This window comes from Heptranchias perlo, chromosome 5 (genome assembly GCF_035084215.1).
Source record: "Heptranchias perlo isolate sHepPer1 chromosome 5, sHepPer1.hap1, whole genome shotgun sequence".
Lineage (NCBI taxonomy): Eukaryota > Metazoa > Chordata > Chondrichthyes > Hexanchiformes > Hexanchidae > Heptranchias > Heptranchias perlo.
The window spans coordinates 97,235,963-97,251,046 of NC_090329.1; the positions used below are offsets into that span (position 1 = coordinate 97,235,963).

The window sequence follows — 15,084 nt, forward strand, 5'->3', positions numbered from 1 at the left end:
CAGCGATTTTAAGAGAGAAAATACTGCTGATCATTTATGGCTTGCAAACCTGAAATTCTGTATAGGAACACTCCTTTCAAGAGTGACACTGGCCTGCCCAGTAAAAAAAAAAGTTACAACCAGAAGTTACATGCAGGCTGTCCCACTGGGGGACAATAAATTATCAAGTTCTTTTGTGAGCTTCAAGGAACCACAATTTGATAAGTTATTTCAAAATGAAAATTCTTGCTTTTTGAATTAGAAAGAAAGAGGAAAGACTTGCATTTATATAGTGCCTTTCATGACCTCTGGATGTCCCAAAACGCTCTACAGTCAATGAAGTACTTTTGAAGTGTAGTCACTGTTGTAATGTAGGAAATGTACACAGCCAATTTGCACACAGCAAGGTCCCACAAACAGCAAACAGCAATGTGATAATGACCAGATAATCTGTTTTTAGTGATGTTGGTTGAGGCATAAACATTGGCCAGGACATTGGGGAGAACTCCCCTGCTCTTCAAAATATTGCCATGGAATCTTACCTCCTGGGTTACAAAACATAATCATATGCACAAGTGAAAATTGATCTGTAACACTTTGGGCATTCTGTGGATTTGTTGGTGATTCATTTACAACATTTTTAGATTAGGATCGTTAAATAATAATTTGTAATTCACTGCATTGAACTAATATATTACTAGTAATGAGATTTTAATTCACACCCATTGAATATGTACAATATTCCACAAGGTTTTTCACACAAATGAAAAAAATCCAATAAATGCTGCTGTAGGTCCAATACTCTATCATATGTACAACACTGTTTGAATAAGTTAAAACATATAAAATGAGGTTTGAGTGTGTCAATTTTAAAAACTGTAAAATAAGTCTATTACACTATCCTTATAATTACATCAATCCACTGTTCAGATAAGATGGGAGACTCAAAACAAGGGTAGTACAGGGTGTGGATGGAGTTGAAACATCAGAAGCCCTGCCCTTGAACAGAAGCCACCTGACCTATAATATTGCTTTTATTTTTACTGCTGAGATTTATCGAGGTAGGTATTGTGAAAATGTGATGTACTTCTGATAAGAGTAATTGTACAGCATGTATGCGGTAACAAAAATTTGGCAGACTTCATTAGTTGTCTCAACGTTCAACATTTTTGCATTCATGGGTTGGATCATTATAACAAACTTTTAATCACATAGACTATAGATTAGACACTGATCATTCAAGGCAGAGATGAGAAAAGGTCACTTGACCCATGGTAACTCATCACTCTAGCACATGAACTCTCCAATCAAGCATATCATTGTATTTTGAATAACCCCAATGTTTTGCCTCCATTATCTTGGTTGGTTAGTTATAGCACTTGTCAATTATTTTATCCACAGTGTAAATGATCTCTACGCAGCCAGTGAAGTGATAATTGTGCTTAATGGATTAATATTTAGAAGTTTGACTTTCCCTCCACATGGATTCAATTACAGATTCTGTGGTTTCCCACTTTCAACATTGCTCTGAGATACCAAAGTGATCAACAGCTGACAGTTTTCAACACACTAGTCCCTCACCATTCACTCCGACTTAATGGTGATCTGCTTCACGTGGACACTAAATAGCAAAGTGCTAAATGGGCGGATTAAAATAAAACCTCATCTAAAGCGATCTTTATCAGATTTTAGTCACAAAGATCGTAAATCATTCTACCCTTTAGTATTTCTTTATGAATAAAAGCAAAATAGCATTATGCTTAGTAAACTGTAACTTAGACTGTCACTTACAGCTCTGTTAAAAAATCTCATATTTTATCCAGTGATATTCCACCGCACGTAGTGCTCACAGATGTGAAGAAGCAGCTGGTGCAGCAGCCTCCTACAGGCTCTGTATTGTTCTCACGCTTTGAGCAAGATCCACTCAGTCCAGAACACTCCTCAGAAGTAGCGTGGGCTGTGGGGCGTGCTGAAATCTGTCACTGTGTACATGATTGCTCTCCTCCCAGCTCCTAAAGTGCCCCGAAAAAAACTGTCACTGAACACATGAAAGCATCAAGTAGCCAAGCTCAGTGCGCTGGCAGTTGGTTCACTGTGCAGTTATTTAAGGTATGTGCAATAGCTGAGCTCACACGCTTTTCTTTATTGTCTACCAGCCATTTAACTATTGAAGCTTTTTTATTAAAAAAATCACAAGCCCTGAACTCTAAATCATCTATACAATCAGATCCACCTCTTTTAATCAATCAGTCTTCTAACAATCTTCTTGCATCATTGCCCTGTTCCAACCTTCTTTAATGAGAAAGTATTATCATTCCATGAAAAAATACCCCTTGCATTTATACAGAACATGGCAGTTTCAATGCATATCTTCCGTTTTAGAGCTAAAAAATATAATTTTCTTCAAGATGTTTCTATTCACTGCCTCCTGCTAATGAGAGTCCATGATAGTGGATCAAAATGTCATGGAAGTGAGAGCTTGATAGTGCAGTAGATAAATGCACTGTGGTACCGAACCATACAGACGAGTAAGGTGCCAAGATGGATTCCCGGTCTGTGCAGAGTTATCGGATCTCAGTCAGGCCAATGGTGGGACATAACAATTGTCCTCGTTGCCCCTAAGTTAGGTAAAAGGGGTGGGGGGGGGAAATCAGGCAGGGTTCTCGCTGCAGATAACTGACAATGATCAGTTGGAAAGTGTAAGTTAGCATGGCACATTCACAGCTTCCACCTCAAACATGACTTAAGTGCATAAGCTAGGCTGACACTCCAGTGCAGTACTGAAAAAGTGCTGTACTGGCAGAGGTGCCATCCTTTGAATGAGAGGTTAAATCAAGGTCCTGTCTTCTCAGTCCCTGGTTCAAGTAAATGTTGAATATTCTTGGCACTATTCAAAGAAGAGCAGGGAGTTTTCCCAGTGTCCTGCCTGACACTCCTCCCTCATCCAACACCAGCAAAAATATATTAATTGGTCATTCACATTGCTCTCTGTGGGATGTTGCTGGTTCAGGATAGCTTGCCTGTTTTCCAACATAAAACAGTAAGTGTATTTCTGTAAGTAATTTATTGTGTGAAAACTGAGACGTTTTGATGTGAAAGGAGCTATATATTGCAAATATTATTTTATTGCCAGTGCATATTTAGGCATCAGATGAAATCAGAATCAGATTTGGGTCTTTGAATGGAAAATACCACTTGGACAAACGACTGGAGAATATCCGGTAGCTGTGGATTTATATCTTGCCTGGATGAGTGCAGCTCCAACAACACTCAAGAAGCTCGACACCATCCAGGACAAAGCAGCCCGCTTGATTGGCATCCCATCCACCACCCTAAACATTCACCCCCTTCACCACCGCCGCACTGTGGCTGCAGTGTGTACCATCCACAGGATGCACTGCAGCAACTCGCCAAGGCTTCTTCGACAGCACCTCCCAAACCCACGACCTCTACCACCTAGAAGGACAAGAGCAGCAGGCACATGGGAATAACACCACCTGCACGTTCCCCTCCAAGTCACACACCACCCCGACTTGGAAATATATCGCCATTCCTTCATCGTCGCTGGGTCAAAATCCTGGAACTCCCTTCCTAACAGCACTGTGGGAGAACCTTCACCACACGGACTGCAGCGGTTCAAGAAGGCGGCTCACTACCACCTTCTCAAGGGCAATTAGGGATGGGCAATAAATGCCGGCCTCGCCAGCGACGCCCACATCCCATGAACGAATAAAAAAAAGTGCCAGAATTGGACAGCATCATCATAACGTTTTTACTAGAGATGGGGAGAAGATTGAGGTGTGGGGAAATCAAAATGTTCTGAAGTTAATCAGGTCTGAAAGAACACGGAGGTCAGGAAAGACTCTGAGATGAACGTGAATACAGTGTACAAACTCTCGTATTTTACAGATGTATAACTATATTCACCTTGTTCACGTAAAGCACTTTTGCCAATGAGTCAAAGTTATGGGTTCAAACCCCACCACCAGCGCTCAAGCACATAATCTAAGGCAAGGTTCCAGTACAGTATTAATTCATTGCTACATCATCGGAGGTACCATCCTTCAGATGAGATGCTGAACGGAAGTTCCACCTGTCCGTGCCAGTGGTTCAGGTAGACGTTAAAAATCCCATAGCACAATTCAGAAAGGAGTAGGGAGTTATCCTGGTGTCCTGACAACGTTCCTCCCTCATCAACACCATCAAAAGAAGATCAACTAGTCATTTCTCTTATTGCTGTTTGCAGAATCTTGCTGTGCATAAATGGCTGCTGCATTTGCCCACATAACAACAGTCAGTACATTTCAAAGTAATTGATCGAACTTGAAGAGCTTTAAAGCATTTCTGAGAAGTGATACTGTGCTATATAAATGCAAATATTTATTCTTGCATTCAAATACGTCTAACATTCCCCTTTTTCAGCTGCTATGTTCAATTACTTTGCCAGGAGGTCACCCATTACCAACAAATAAAGGATTTTTCTAGGAGAGTTCCTACAATTAATTCCTATGATTCTATGGTGCCAGGGATGAGGGACTTCAGTTATGTGGAGAGATTGGAGAAGCTGGGATTGTTCTCTTTAGAACAGAGAAGGCTACGGTGAGATTTGATAGAGATGTTCAAAATCATGAGTGGTTTTGACAGAGTAAATAAGGAGAAATTGTTTCCAGTGGCAGAACGGTAACCAGAGGACACAGATTTTAGGTGATCGGCAAAAGAGCCAGAGGTGACAAGAGGAAACATTTTTTTACGCAGTGGGTTGTAATAATCTGGAATGCACTGCCTGAAAGGGTGGTGGAAGCAGATTCAATAGTAACTTTCAAAAGGGAATTGGATAAATACTTGAAGGGAAAAAAATTTACAGGGCTATGAGCAAAGACCAGGGGAACGGACTAATTGGATAACTCTTTCAAAGAGCCGGCACAGGCATTATGGGCCGAATGGCCACCTCCTGGGCTGTACCTACTACGAAACTATGAATAACCTTATCCTTGAACATTCTTTCAAAAACTAAACAATTTTTTAAAACGTATTTATAAGTAAAACCATTTAATGATTTCACCTTGTAGAAACCATATTTGAGAAAAGACATTTCAGCCTCAGCATCCCAGCAACCTCTGGAGCTCGGAAAACAGCAGAGCATCTCAGCTGGGACTTCAAGTGGAGGTGGTTGTTATGATTCAAGCTCTCGACAGATAAATTTTCTTGCGCTCAGTGTAAGAAGAACCACTTCTACAAGCAAGCTCGTGTCTCGGATATACTGTATCCCGAGTTGACAATGGAACAAGCAATCATAATCCCAAGCAAATGGCCTTTAGGAAGAATGCCCAAAAGATTAAGCCTTATGCGTTGCATTCAACCCCTCAGATCAGACTTACCGAGAGGGGCAGGCAGCAAGGCCATGGAGGACGCAAAAAGGTAAGTACCTTTTATTTCAGAACCTTCAGTAGGATTTCAGAGATGGAGACCTTCTGGCTGCAGCAGCCTTAAGTGGTGCTGCTGTCCTCTCGGGCCTCCCAGGGACACGCCTGCACCAGACATATATCGGACCTAGGCTAATTACATAAGCTGCAAACAAGGGAAGGTTCAGTCAGGTCAGGCAGAGTTCAGGTCAGGTCAAGCAGTGTCCATTTCAAATGTGCTCCACCTAACTTGTGCCCAGCTTGGTGGGAGGGAAACGGGATAGTTGGGGGGGGGGGGGGGGGGGGGGGGAGGGAAAGGAGAAGAAAATTGGTCGTATAGTCTTTTTCAGCCTTGAGATTTTGTGTGTTGCTAAATATCATTTAAAAAGTCAAAAAACACTGTAAAATCCATTGTACAAATTGTAGATTTGTGTATGTTTTTTATCTCCTCTACATAAAGGAGATCGACTTTTATACATTGACATAACTTAAACATCAGAGTATGATTTACAGATTGAATCTTCCACGACATTAATGGAGTGGGCTGGATCACAGGGTGCAATCAATTTTTTAAGTGTTTATTTAAGAGAAGTTTTGTTTTGAACAGAGGTTGTATGTGGTACCATATAGGTTTTCTGCTACACAGCCCGTTTATATGGATCAGATGCACATTTTTTTTATTCATTCATGGGATGTGGGCGTCGCTGGCGAGGCCGGCATTTATTGCCCATCCCTAATTGCCCTTGAGGAGGTGGTGGTGAGCTGCCTTCTTGAACCGCTGCAGTCCGTGTGGTGAAGGTTCTCCCACAGTGCTGTTAGGAAGGCAGTTCCAGGATTTTGACCCAGCGACGATGAAGGAACGGCGATATATTTCCAAGTCGGGATGGTGTGTGACTTGGAGGGGAACGTGCAGGCGGTGTTGTTCCCATGTGCCTGCTGCTCTTGTCCTTCTAGGTGGTAGAGGTCGTGGGTTTGGGAGGTGCTGTCGAAGAAGCCTTGGCGAGTTGCTGCAGTGCACCCTGTGGATGGTACACACTGCAGGCACAATGCACCGGTGAAGGGAGTGAACGTTTCAGCTGGTGAATGGGGTGCCAATCAAGCGGGCTGCTTTGTCCTGGATGGTATCGAGCTTCTTGAGTGTTGTTGGAGCTGCACTCATCCAGGCAAGTGGAGAATATTCCATCACACCCCTTTCTGCCTTGTAGATAGTGGAAAGGTTTTGGGGAGTCAGGAGGTGAGTCACTCGCCGCAGAATACCCAGCCTCTGACCTGCTCTTGTAGCCACAGTATTTATATAGCTGGTCCAGTTAAGTTTCTGGTCAATGGTGACCCCCAGGATGTTGATGGTGGGGGATTCGGTGATGGTAATGCCGTTGAATGTCAAAGGGAGGTGGTTAGACCCTCTCTAGTTGGAGATAGTCATTGCCTGGCACTTGCCTGGCGGGAATGTTACTTGCCACTTATCAGCCCAAGCCTGGATGTTGTCCAGGTCTTGCTGCATGCAGGCTTGCACTGCTTCATTATCTGAGGGGTTACAAATGGAACTGAACACTCTGCAATCATCAGCGAACATCCCCATTTCTGACCTTATGATGGAGGGAAGGTCATTGACGAAGCAGCTGAAGATGGTTGGGCCTAGGACACTGCCTTGAGGAACTCCTGCAGCAATGTCCTGGGGCTGAGATGATTGGCCTCCAACAACCACTACCATCTTCCTTTGTGCTAGGTATGACTCCAGCCACTGGAGAGTTTTCCCCCTGATTCCCATTGACTTCAATTTTACTAGGGCTCCTTGGTGCCACACTCAGTCAAATGCTGCCTTGATGTCAAGGGCAGTCACTCTCACCTCACCTCTGGAATTCAGCTCTTTTGTCCATGTTTGGACCAAGGCTGTAATGAGGTCTGGAGCCGAGTGGTCCTGGCGGAACCCAAACTGAGCATCGGTGAGCAGGTTATTGGTGAGTAAGTGCCGCTTGATAGCACTGTCGACGACACCTTCCATCACTTTGCTGATGATTGAGAGTAGACTGATGGGGTGGTAATTGGCCAGATTGGATTTGTCCTGCTTTTTGTGGACAGGACATACCTGGGCAATTTTCCACATTGTCGGGTAGATGCCAGTGTTGTGGCTATACTGGAACAGCTTGGCTAGAGGCGCAGCTAGTTCTGGAGCCTTTACACATCTTAAACAAGATATAGTTTGGCTTTTATGGCTTTAAAAGAGAACCAGGAACACTTCCCACCACGATGGACGTCTCGGCACTCTACACCAGTATCCCCCATGATGACGGCATCGCTGCAACAGCATCAATACTCAACACCAACAACAGCCAATCTCCAAACGCCATCCTACATCTCATCCGCTTCATCCTGGATCACAATGTCTTCACCTTTGATAACCAGTTCTTTACCCAAACACACGGAACAGCCATGGGGACCAAACTCGCACCCCAATATGCCAACATTTTCATGCACAAGTTTGAGCAGGACTTCCTCACTGCACAGGACCTCCAACCAACGCTATACACCAGATACATCGACGACATTTTCTTTCTATGGACCCACGGCGAAGAATCACTGAAGAGACTACACGATAACATCAACAAGTTCCATCCCACCATCAAGCTCACCATGGACTACTCCTCAGAATCGGTTTCTTTCTTGGACACGCGAATCTCCATCAAAGACGGGCACCTCAGCACCTCACTCTACCGCAAGCCCACAGACAACCTCACGATGCTCCACTTTTCCAGCTTCCACCCCAACCACGTCAAAGAGGCCATCCCCTATGGACAGGCCCTGCGAATACACAGGATCTGCTCAGACGAGGAGGAATGCGATGGACACCTACAGACACTGAAAGACGCCCTCGTAAGAACGGGATATGACGCTCGACTCGTCGATCGACAGTTCCGATGGGCCACAGCGAAAAATCGCATAGACCTCCTCAGAAGACTAACACGGGACTCAACCAACAGAGTACCCTTCGTTGTCCAGTACTTCCCCGGCGCGGAGAAACTACGCCATGTTCTCTGCAGCCTTCAACATGTCATCGATGACGACGAACACCTCGCTAAGGGCCATCCCCACACCTCCACTACTCGCCTGCAAACAGCCACCCAACCTCAAACAGACCATCGTTCGCAGCAAATTACCCAGCTTTCAGGAGAACAGGGTCCACGACACCACACAACCATGCCACGGCAACCTCTGCAAGACATGCCAGATCATCGACACAGATACCACCATCACACGAGAGGACACCACCCACCAGGTACATGGTTCATACTCCTGTGACTCGGCCAACATTGTCTACCTCATACGATGCAGGAAAGGATGCCCCGGAGCATGGTACATTGGCGAGACCATGCAGACACTGCGACAACGGATGAACGGATACCGCGCAACAATCGCCAGACAGGAGGGTTCCCTCCCAGTCGGGGAACACTTCAGCAGTCAAGGACATTCAGCCACCGATCTTCGGGTAAGCATTCTCCAAGGCGGCCTTCGAGACACACGACAATGCAAAATCGTCGAGCAGAAATTGATAGCCAAGTTCCGCACCCATGAGGACGGCCTCATCCGGGATCTTGGGTTCATGTCACGCTACACGTAACCCCACCAGCGAATAAAAGTTATCTGTTTTTAATACAACGGGTCATTCTCTGTCTTTCTCTTCCTTTCGGATGTTTCTCCCTCTCTCTCTCTGTCTTGTGTTCTGGCCGTTTGTATATTCGGTGGTCCTGTAGGTAGCACCTCTCTGTCTGAACACTTTGATTGCCTTGACAACGGGCAGTTGGAAAGACTATCTGTAATCACCAGGTATTGTTCGCTGAATATAAATGCGAAACGTTCAAGGATTCCCACATTCACCTGATGAAGGAGATAATCTCCGAAAGCTTGTGATTTTCAAATAAAATTGTTGGATTATAACTTGGTGTTGTAAGATTCTTTACATTAAAAGAAATTGATCTCCCTACTGCATTATGGTTTGCGATGGTTTAGAATCATAGAAAGGTTACAGCACGGAAGGAGGCCATTCAGTCCAGAGTCCATGCCAGCTCTATGCAAGAGCATTCCAGCTAGTCCCATTCCCCCGCTCTATCCCTGTAGCCCAGCAAATTTTTTCCTTTCAAATACTTATCCAATTCCCTTTTGAAGGCAATGATTGAATCTGCCTCAACCACACCCTCAGGCAGTGCATTCCAGATCCTAACTACTCGCTGTGTAAAAAAGTTTTTCCTCATGTCACCTTTGGTTCGTTTGCCAATCATTTTAAATTTATGTCCTCTGGTTCTTGATCCATCCACCAATGGGAACAGTTTCTCTCTATCTATTCTGTCTAGCCTCTTCATGATTTTGAACACCTCTATCAAATCTCCTCTCAATCTTCTCTTTTCCAAGGAGAACAACCCCAGCTTCTCCAGTCTATCCACATAACTAAAGTCCCTCATCCCTGGAATCATTTTGGTAAATCTTTTCTGCACCCTCTCTAAGGCCTTCACATCTTTCCTAAAGTGCAGTGCTCAGAACTGGACACAATAGTCCAGTTGTGGCCGAACCGGTGTTTTATAAAGGTTCATCATGACTTCCTCGCTTTTGTACTCGATGCCTCTATTTATAAAGCCCAAGCTTTCTTAACCGCTTTCTCAACCTGCCCTGCCACCTTCAACAATTTGTGTACAAATACCCCCAAGATCTCTCTGCTCCTGTACCCCTTTTAGAATTGCGCCCTCTAGTTTATATTGCCTCTCCTCATTCTTCCTACCGAAATGTATCACTTTGCATTTTTCTGCATTAAATTTTATCTGTCACGTGTCCACCCATTTCACCAGCCTGCCTATATCCTCTTGAAGTCTATCACTATCCTCCTCACTGTTTGCTATACTTTCAAGTTTTGTGTCATCTGCAAATTTGGAAATTGTGCCCTGTACACCCAAGTCCAAGTCATTAATATATATCAAGAAAAGCAGTGGTCCCAGCACCAACCCCTGGGGAACACCTCTGTACACCTTCCTCCAATCCGAAAAACAACCTTCACCACTACTCTCTGCTTCCTGTTACTTAGCCTGTACCTGTACCAAGTTTCTCCAAGTACCTGATCTACCTTTTCTTCTCTTCTGACTGGTGAGAAGCTGTTGGTTAACCTTTGGAAATCTCTCAGTGGAGTGTCCCTTTTCTGGTCAGTAATGCATCAGAGGTACAACACTGACTGAAACTTTCTTTGTTGCAGATTTACTGCGAGCATTATTTTTTCCCTCCCGGTTCCATTTGCAGTAGAAACTGGATCCAAGTGCTGTGAATAGTAGCAACCCATCTGTTGCCAATTTTGATACTTCAAACTTGCTGATCTTTCAATAAAACAGGAATTTCTGGTTTGAGAGTCAAAAAATCCCTGACAATACATGACCTTAAAGTATTTACTCAGTACTTATTACTGCTGCAACCAATCATTAGCTGCTTTGGGAGCATGCAATGGTGCATATTGCGTACAGTATTATAAGACAGCGGAACAGATTCATCAGAGAGACCTTTCTCAGCGTGTCCTGCACACTTTACACTGCATTACACCCATTCTACTATCATGGGGCACATGAAATTACAACCTCGATTTAAACAAGAATTTTCAAGAGCTCCACCAGCATCTTTACTTATTCCCTAGCAATATTACAGTACAGATGCTCCAAGTGGCTTAAATGACAAACTACTAACCATAGCAATTTGATTGCAAAGGAATGAACTGCCAGTCACAACCATCTGTGCAGCATTTCGATCTTTAGGTTTCTGCGATCTTTGAACGCCTGCTGTTGAATACTTTGGGTTTTTGATTCTCCAAACTTTTTTTTTGAGAACTGAACTAATCGAGGAGGAGGTTCAGATCGAAATTTGAAATCACACCGAAGTCCGATCAGACAAGAAGGCCCTGAATTTGGGTACTCCCTGATGTCACACTGCAGAGAAGCAGCACCTGTGGCCCAGCGAGTAATCAGAGCTTTGAATCCCCCTTCAACAGTGAGCTTTTAAAAAAAATGGGAGCAAAGCACAAGTAAATATTTACTGATTCAAGATAATTAAATCACTCTTCCCAACATCACTAAAGTGCTGCGCTCCTGCTCTGCGAACAGTCCAGGTGTAGATTTCTACACCAAGGCACAAAAAGCATTGTGCTACAAGTGAAGGGTCAAAGAACAACAAACACCTGGAAGTGGATAGCATTTAGGATCATTAACACAAAAATGAATGGGTCACTATTTCTTCGCAGTTTTCTTCTCAGTCAGAATTGACAAAACATTGTACAGATTTTGCAATAAGCGAGTTTAATATCGGTGCTGACAGAGACTGGTCTATTTTTCACAGACAAAGAGAGTGAATAGGTTCCAATTTGAAAATTAAATGAAAGATTTGGTTTTAATTATAATAACCCAGTGTTTCACTTCTTGCATATTTAAGGACTATAACAATGATATTGAGAATGCTTAGCAAACTGAAGTCATCAGTAAGTGTGATTGTGCCTGCAGTGGAATTTGGGTGGGAGAATAAGGAATATGAAAAGACATTATTAAAACACATATGAAAATCAGTGCTATTGTGAAGTACATTGGTGTGCTATAGCATTCGTACCCAGAAATTCTCTCAACATGGGTTCCTGATCTGAGCTAGGTTATTGGGGTGCTCTGGTTCCTTTTAAAATTGGGAGTGGCATTAAACATGTGCATGCAGATGTGTACAATGTCATGTGTTAAGCAAATATGCCTTGAGTTTGCAATAGCACTCTGAATTTCAGAGGACATCAGTGCTCCTGTGGCTACTAGTCAATATAACCCAGCTGGCACAAATGAGGCTGCATTGTTAATGCACCAGCACAATGGTGTAAAATATTGTACTTAGTATTACTGAGACAAGAGACTCCTCCTCCTCCCCCCTCAAATTCCCACTGCAACACTTTTCTAATATAAAAGAACAGGATCTGCAGAGTAGGCAAATAGTTACAGGATTAAAAGGCAATGCCACAAGTTGATTTCTTGGGGCTTCATTAGTGAAGTGTAAGATCACAATATTGTACTTATATTTTTAAGTATACCTTATCTTTAAGGTGTCAGCCTTGGCTCAGTGGTAGCACTGTCACCTCTGAGGCAGAAGGTCATTAAGTCAAGCCCCACTCCAGAGACTTAAGCATATAATCTAGGCTGACACTACACTGAGGGAGTACTGCACTGTCGGAGTTATCGTCTTTTAGATGCAATGTTAAACTGAGGCCCCATTTGCCCTCCCAGGTGGACATAAAAGATACCATGGCACTATTCGAAGAGCTGGGGAGTTCTCCTATTGCCCTGGTCCACATTTATCCATCAACCAACATTATGAAAACGGATTATCTGGTCATTTATCTCATTACTATTTGTGGGACTTTGTTGCATGCAAATTGGCTGCCACATTTGCCTACGGTACAACAGTGACTATACTTCAAAAAGAACTGACTCACCGAGTTTATTTTTCAAGAAAAGATCAGGTGGCAGATCCATAGACCTACATTTCCATGGTGCTAAGATGCTACCGGGTCCCTAAGTGTCGGGTTTTACAGTAATGAATGGAGCTGACAGAGGGACGCCTGGCATCTGATTTATTAGCTGCACTCCTGTAATGTAAAAGCATTTTGAGGTACCTGTGGATGGTGATACCAACATCAGCCATGGACTCAGCATGAACATGCTATTAGATATAGGTTTTAGTATGTGCACTATTTTGGAGATTCACCAACTGCTCACACTGCTTACCTTAGAAAAGTATTCACATAATCTTCACCACAACGGAAAACAAGGAGTCCCTCGGTTTATATAATTCCTCTCTGGAAGATTGATAATGCCACTTACGTTTACTCCTTGTGTCGGTCTAACACATTTTCATTCAGTAAATTCCCTGAAGCAAAAAGAAATGTAAACGTTCATATTATTTGATTGAATGACCTCATCTAGGCACTTATCAGCACAATCACATATACCAGGTTTCTGCAGCCTGACTAATTACTACTCATGCAGGGGATTATTTTGGCTTTCAGCTATGCTTGTTTTTAGAGACAAGTTCCTTTTTATTCAGAGATTTTCATCCTCAAAAAATCTGCAGTAGTTTCAAAAAACATTTTTGCTTAAAGGAATGTTACCTTCATGAAAATGTGCTTGTGAAACTTTCTTTTTCGCTTGTTTATAAACACACATGGGGAAAAAAAAATTGGGGAAAAAAAAATTGGATAGAGCCTATTATTGGGCAAGGATAGCGTGATCCACTATTACCCCGCACCCAATGGCCCCTGCGCAGGCAGGACGAGACTTTCGTCAGGCCTGAGGACTTACCTGCAAGCAGCGTTCCAAATCAGCGTCGAAAGAGGATTCGATGTAATTCACACTTTCCACCAGCAGGGGGAGCCCCAATCTCTTAAAGGCAGGCTGACTGTTACAAATCTCTTAAAAGGGAGATGGGACCTGTTATTTGCTGAAAATATCAGTCTGCTGTCTGCACGGAGTCCAAACAGAGATCAGACATCGCACATGCAAAACGTACATGCAGCTCCTGTCCCTATGTTTACACACTGATGAGTTATGTTAAAACATTGAATAAAGGTTGCGCACTACTAAATCCCACATCCTCCAATCTGCATGCCAGACCTCACCAATCTGCCGATCTGAGTTTGTACCAGGCTTGCGAGAGTATATGCGCCAACGTTCTCTGATGATGCACTAGAGGCCTAGGTGCAAGAGGTGGACAAAAAGGGGAGGGGGGTGGGGAGTGCAAGAGGCCCTCCAGGCATATGCCCAAAAGGCAATGGGAGGCAGTAGAGGACGAAGTCAATGCCAGGCGTATAGCACCACAAACATGGATGCAGTGCAGGAAGAAGTTCATTGCTTTGACATGAGTGGTCAAGGTGAGTGAGGTCAACTGTCAAGTGGTGACTCCTATCAACTGCACCACTAGCCGCATCCACTGCTCCACGCACTATACCCCATCACCCACACACCAACAAACTCTTTCAATCAGTACTCAACTCTTCCAACCAGATGCTTCCTCTCACCCTTAAACATTACCACTGTTGCAAGCCACCCACCCACAACTCACAGGCCACACACACTGGCAGCTATTCATGGTGGAGTCCAGCACGTGAGTGCAAAAGACAAGGCTGAAGCGTTTGCAACCATCTTCAGCCAGAAATGTCGAGTGGATGATCCATCTCGGCCTCCTCCCGATATCCCCACCATCACGGAAGCGAGTCTTCAGCCAATTCGATTCACTCCACGTGATATCAAGAAATGGCTGAGTGCACTGGATACAGCAAAGGCTATGGGTCCCGACAACATCCCAGCTGTAGTGCTGAAGACTTGTGCTCCAGAACTAGCTGCGCCTCTAGCCAAGCTGTTCCAGTACAGCTACAACACTGGCATCTACCCGACAATGTGGAAAATTGCCCAGGTATGTCCTGTCCACAAAAAGCAGGACAAATCCAATCTGGCCAATTACCGCCCCATCAGTCTACTCTCAATCATCAGCAAAGTGATGGAAGGTGTCGTCGACAGTGCTATCAAGCGGCACTTACTCACCAATAACCTGCTCACCGATGCTCAGTTTGGGTTCCGCCAGGACCACTCGCCTCCAGACCTCATTACAGCCTTGGTCCAAACATGGACAAAAGAGCTGAATTCCAGAGGTGAGGTGA

The 15,084-nt window shown here is 44.0% G+C and overlaps 1 protein-coding gene across 1 annotated transcript in view; it reads right to left on the minus strand.

Annotated features, from left to right (window-relative positions):
* The window catches only part of ankrd6b (ankyrin repeat domain 6b), a 208,458-nt gene that overhangs the window by 75,364 nt on the left and 118,010 nt on the right, over window positions 1-15,084 (minus strand). The window contains exon 2 of the mRNA XM_067984888.1: window positions 13,157-13,298. The gene's annotated coding sequence lies outside the window, so the exon portion shown is untranslated. The remainder of the gene's footprint in view (window positions 1-13,156; window positions 13,299-15,084) is intronic.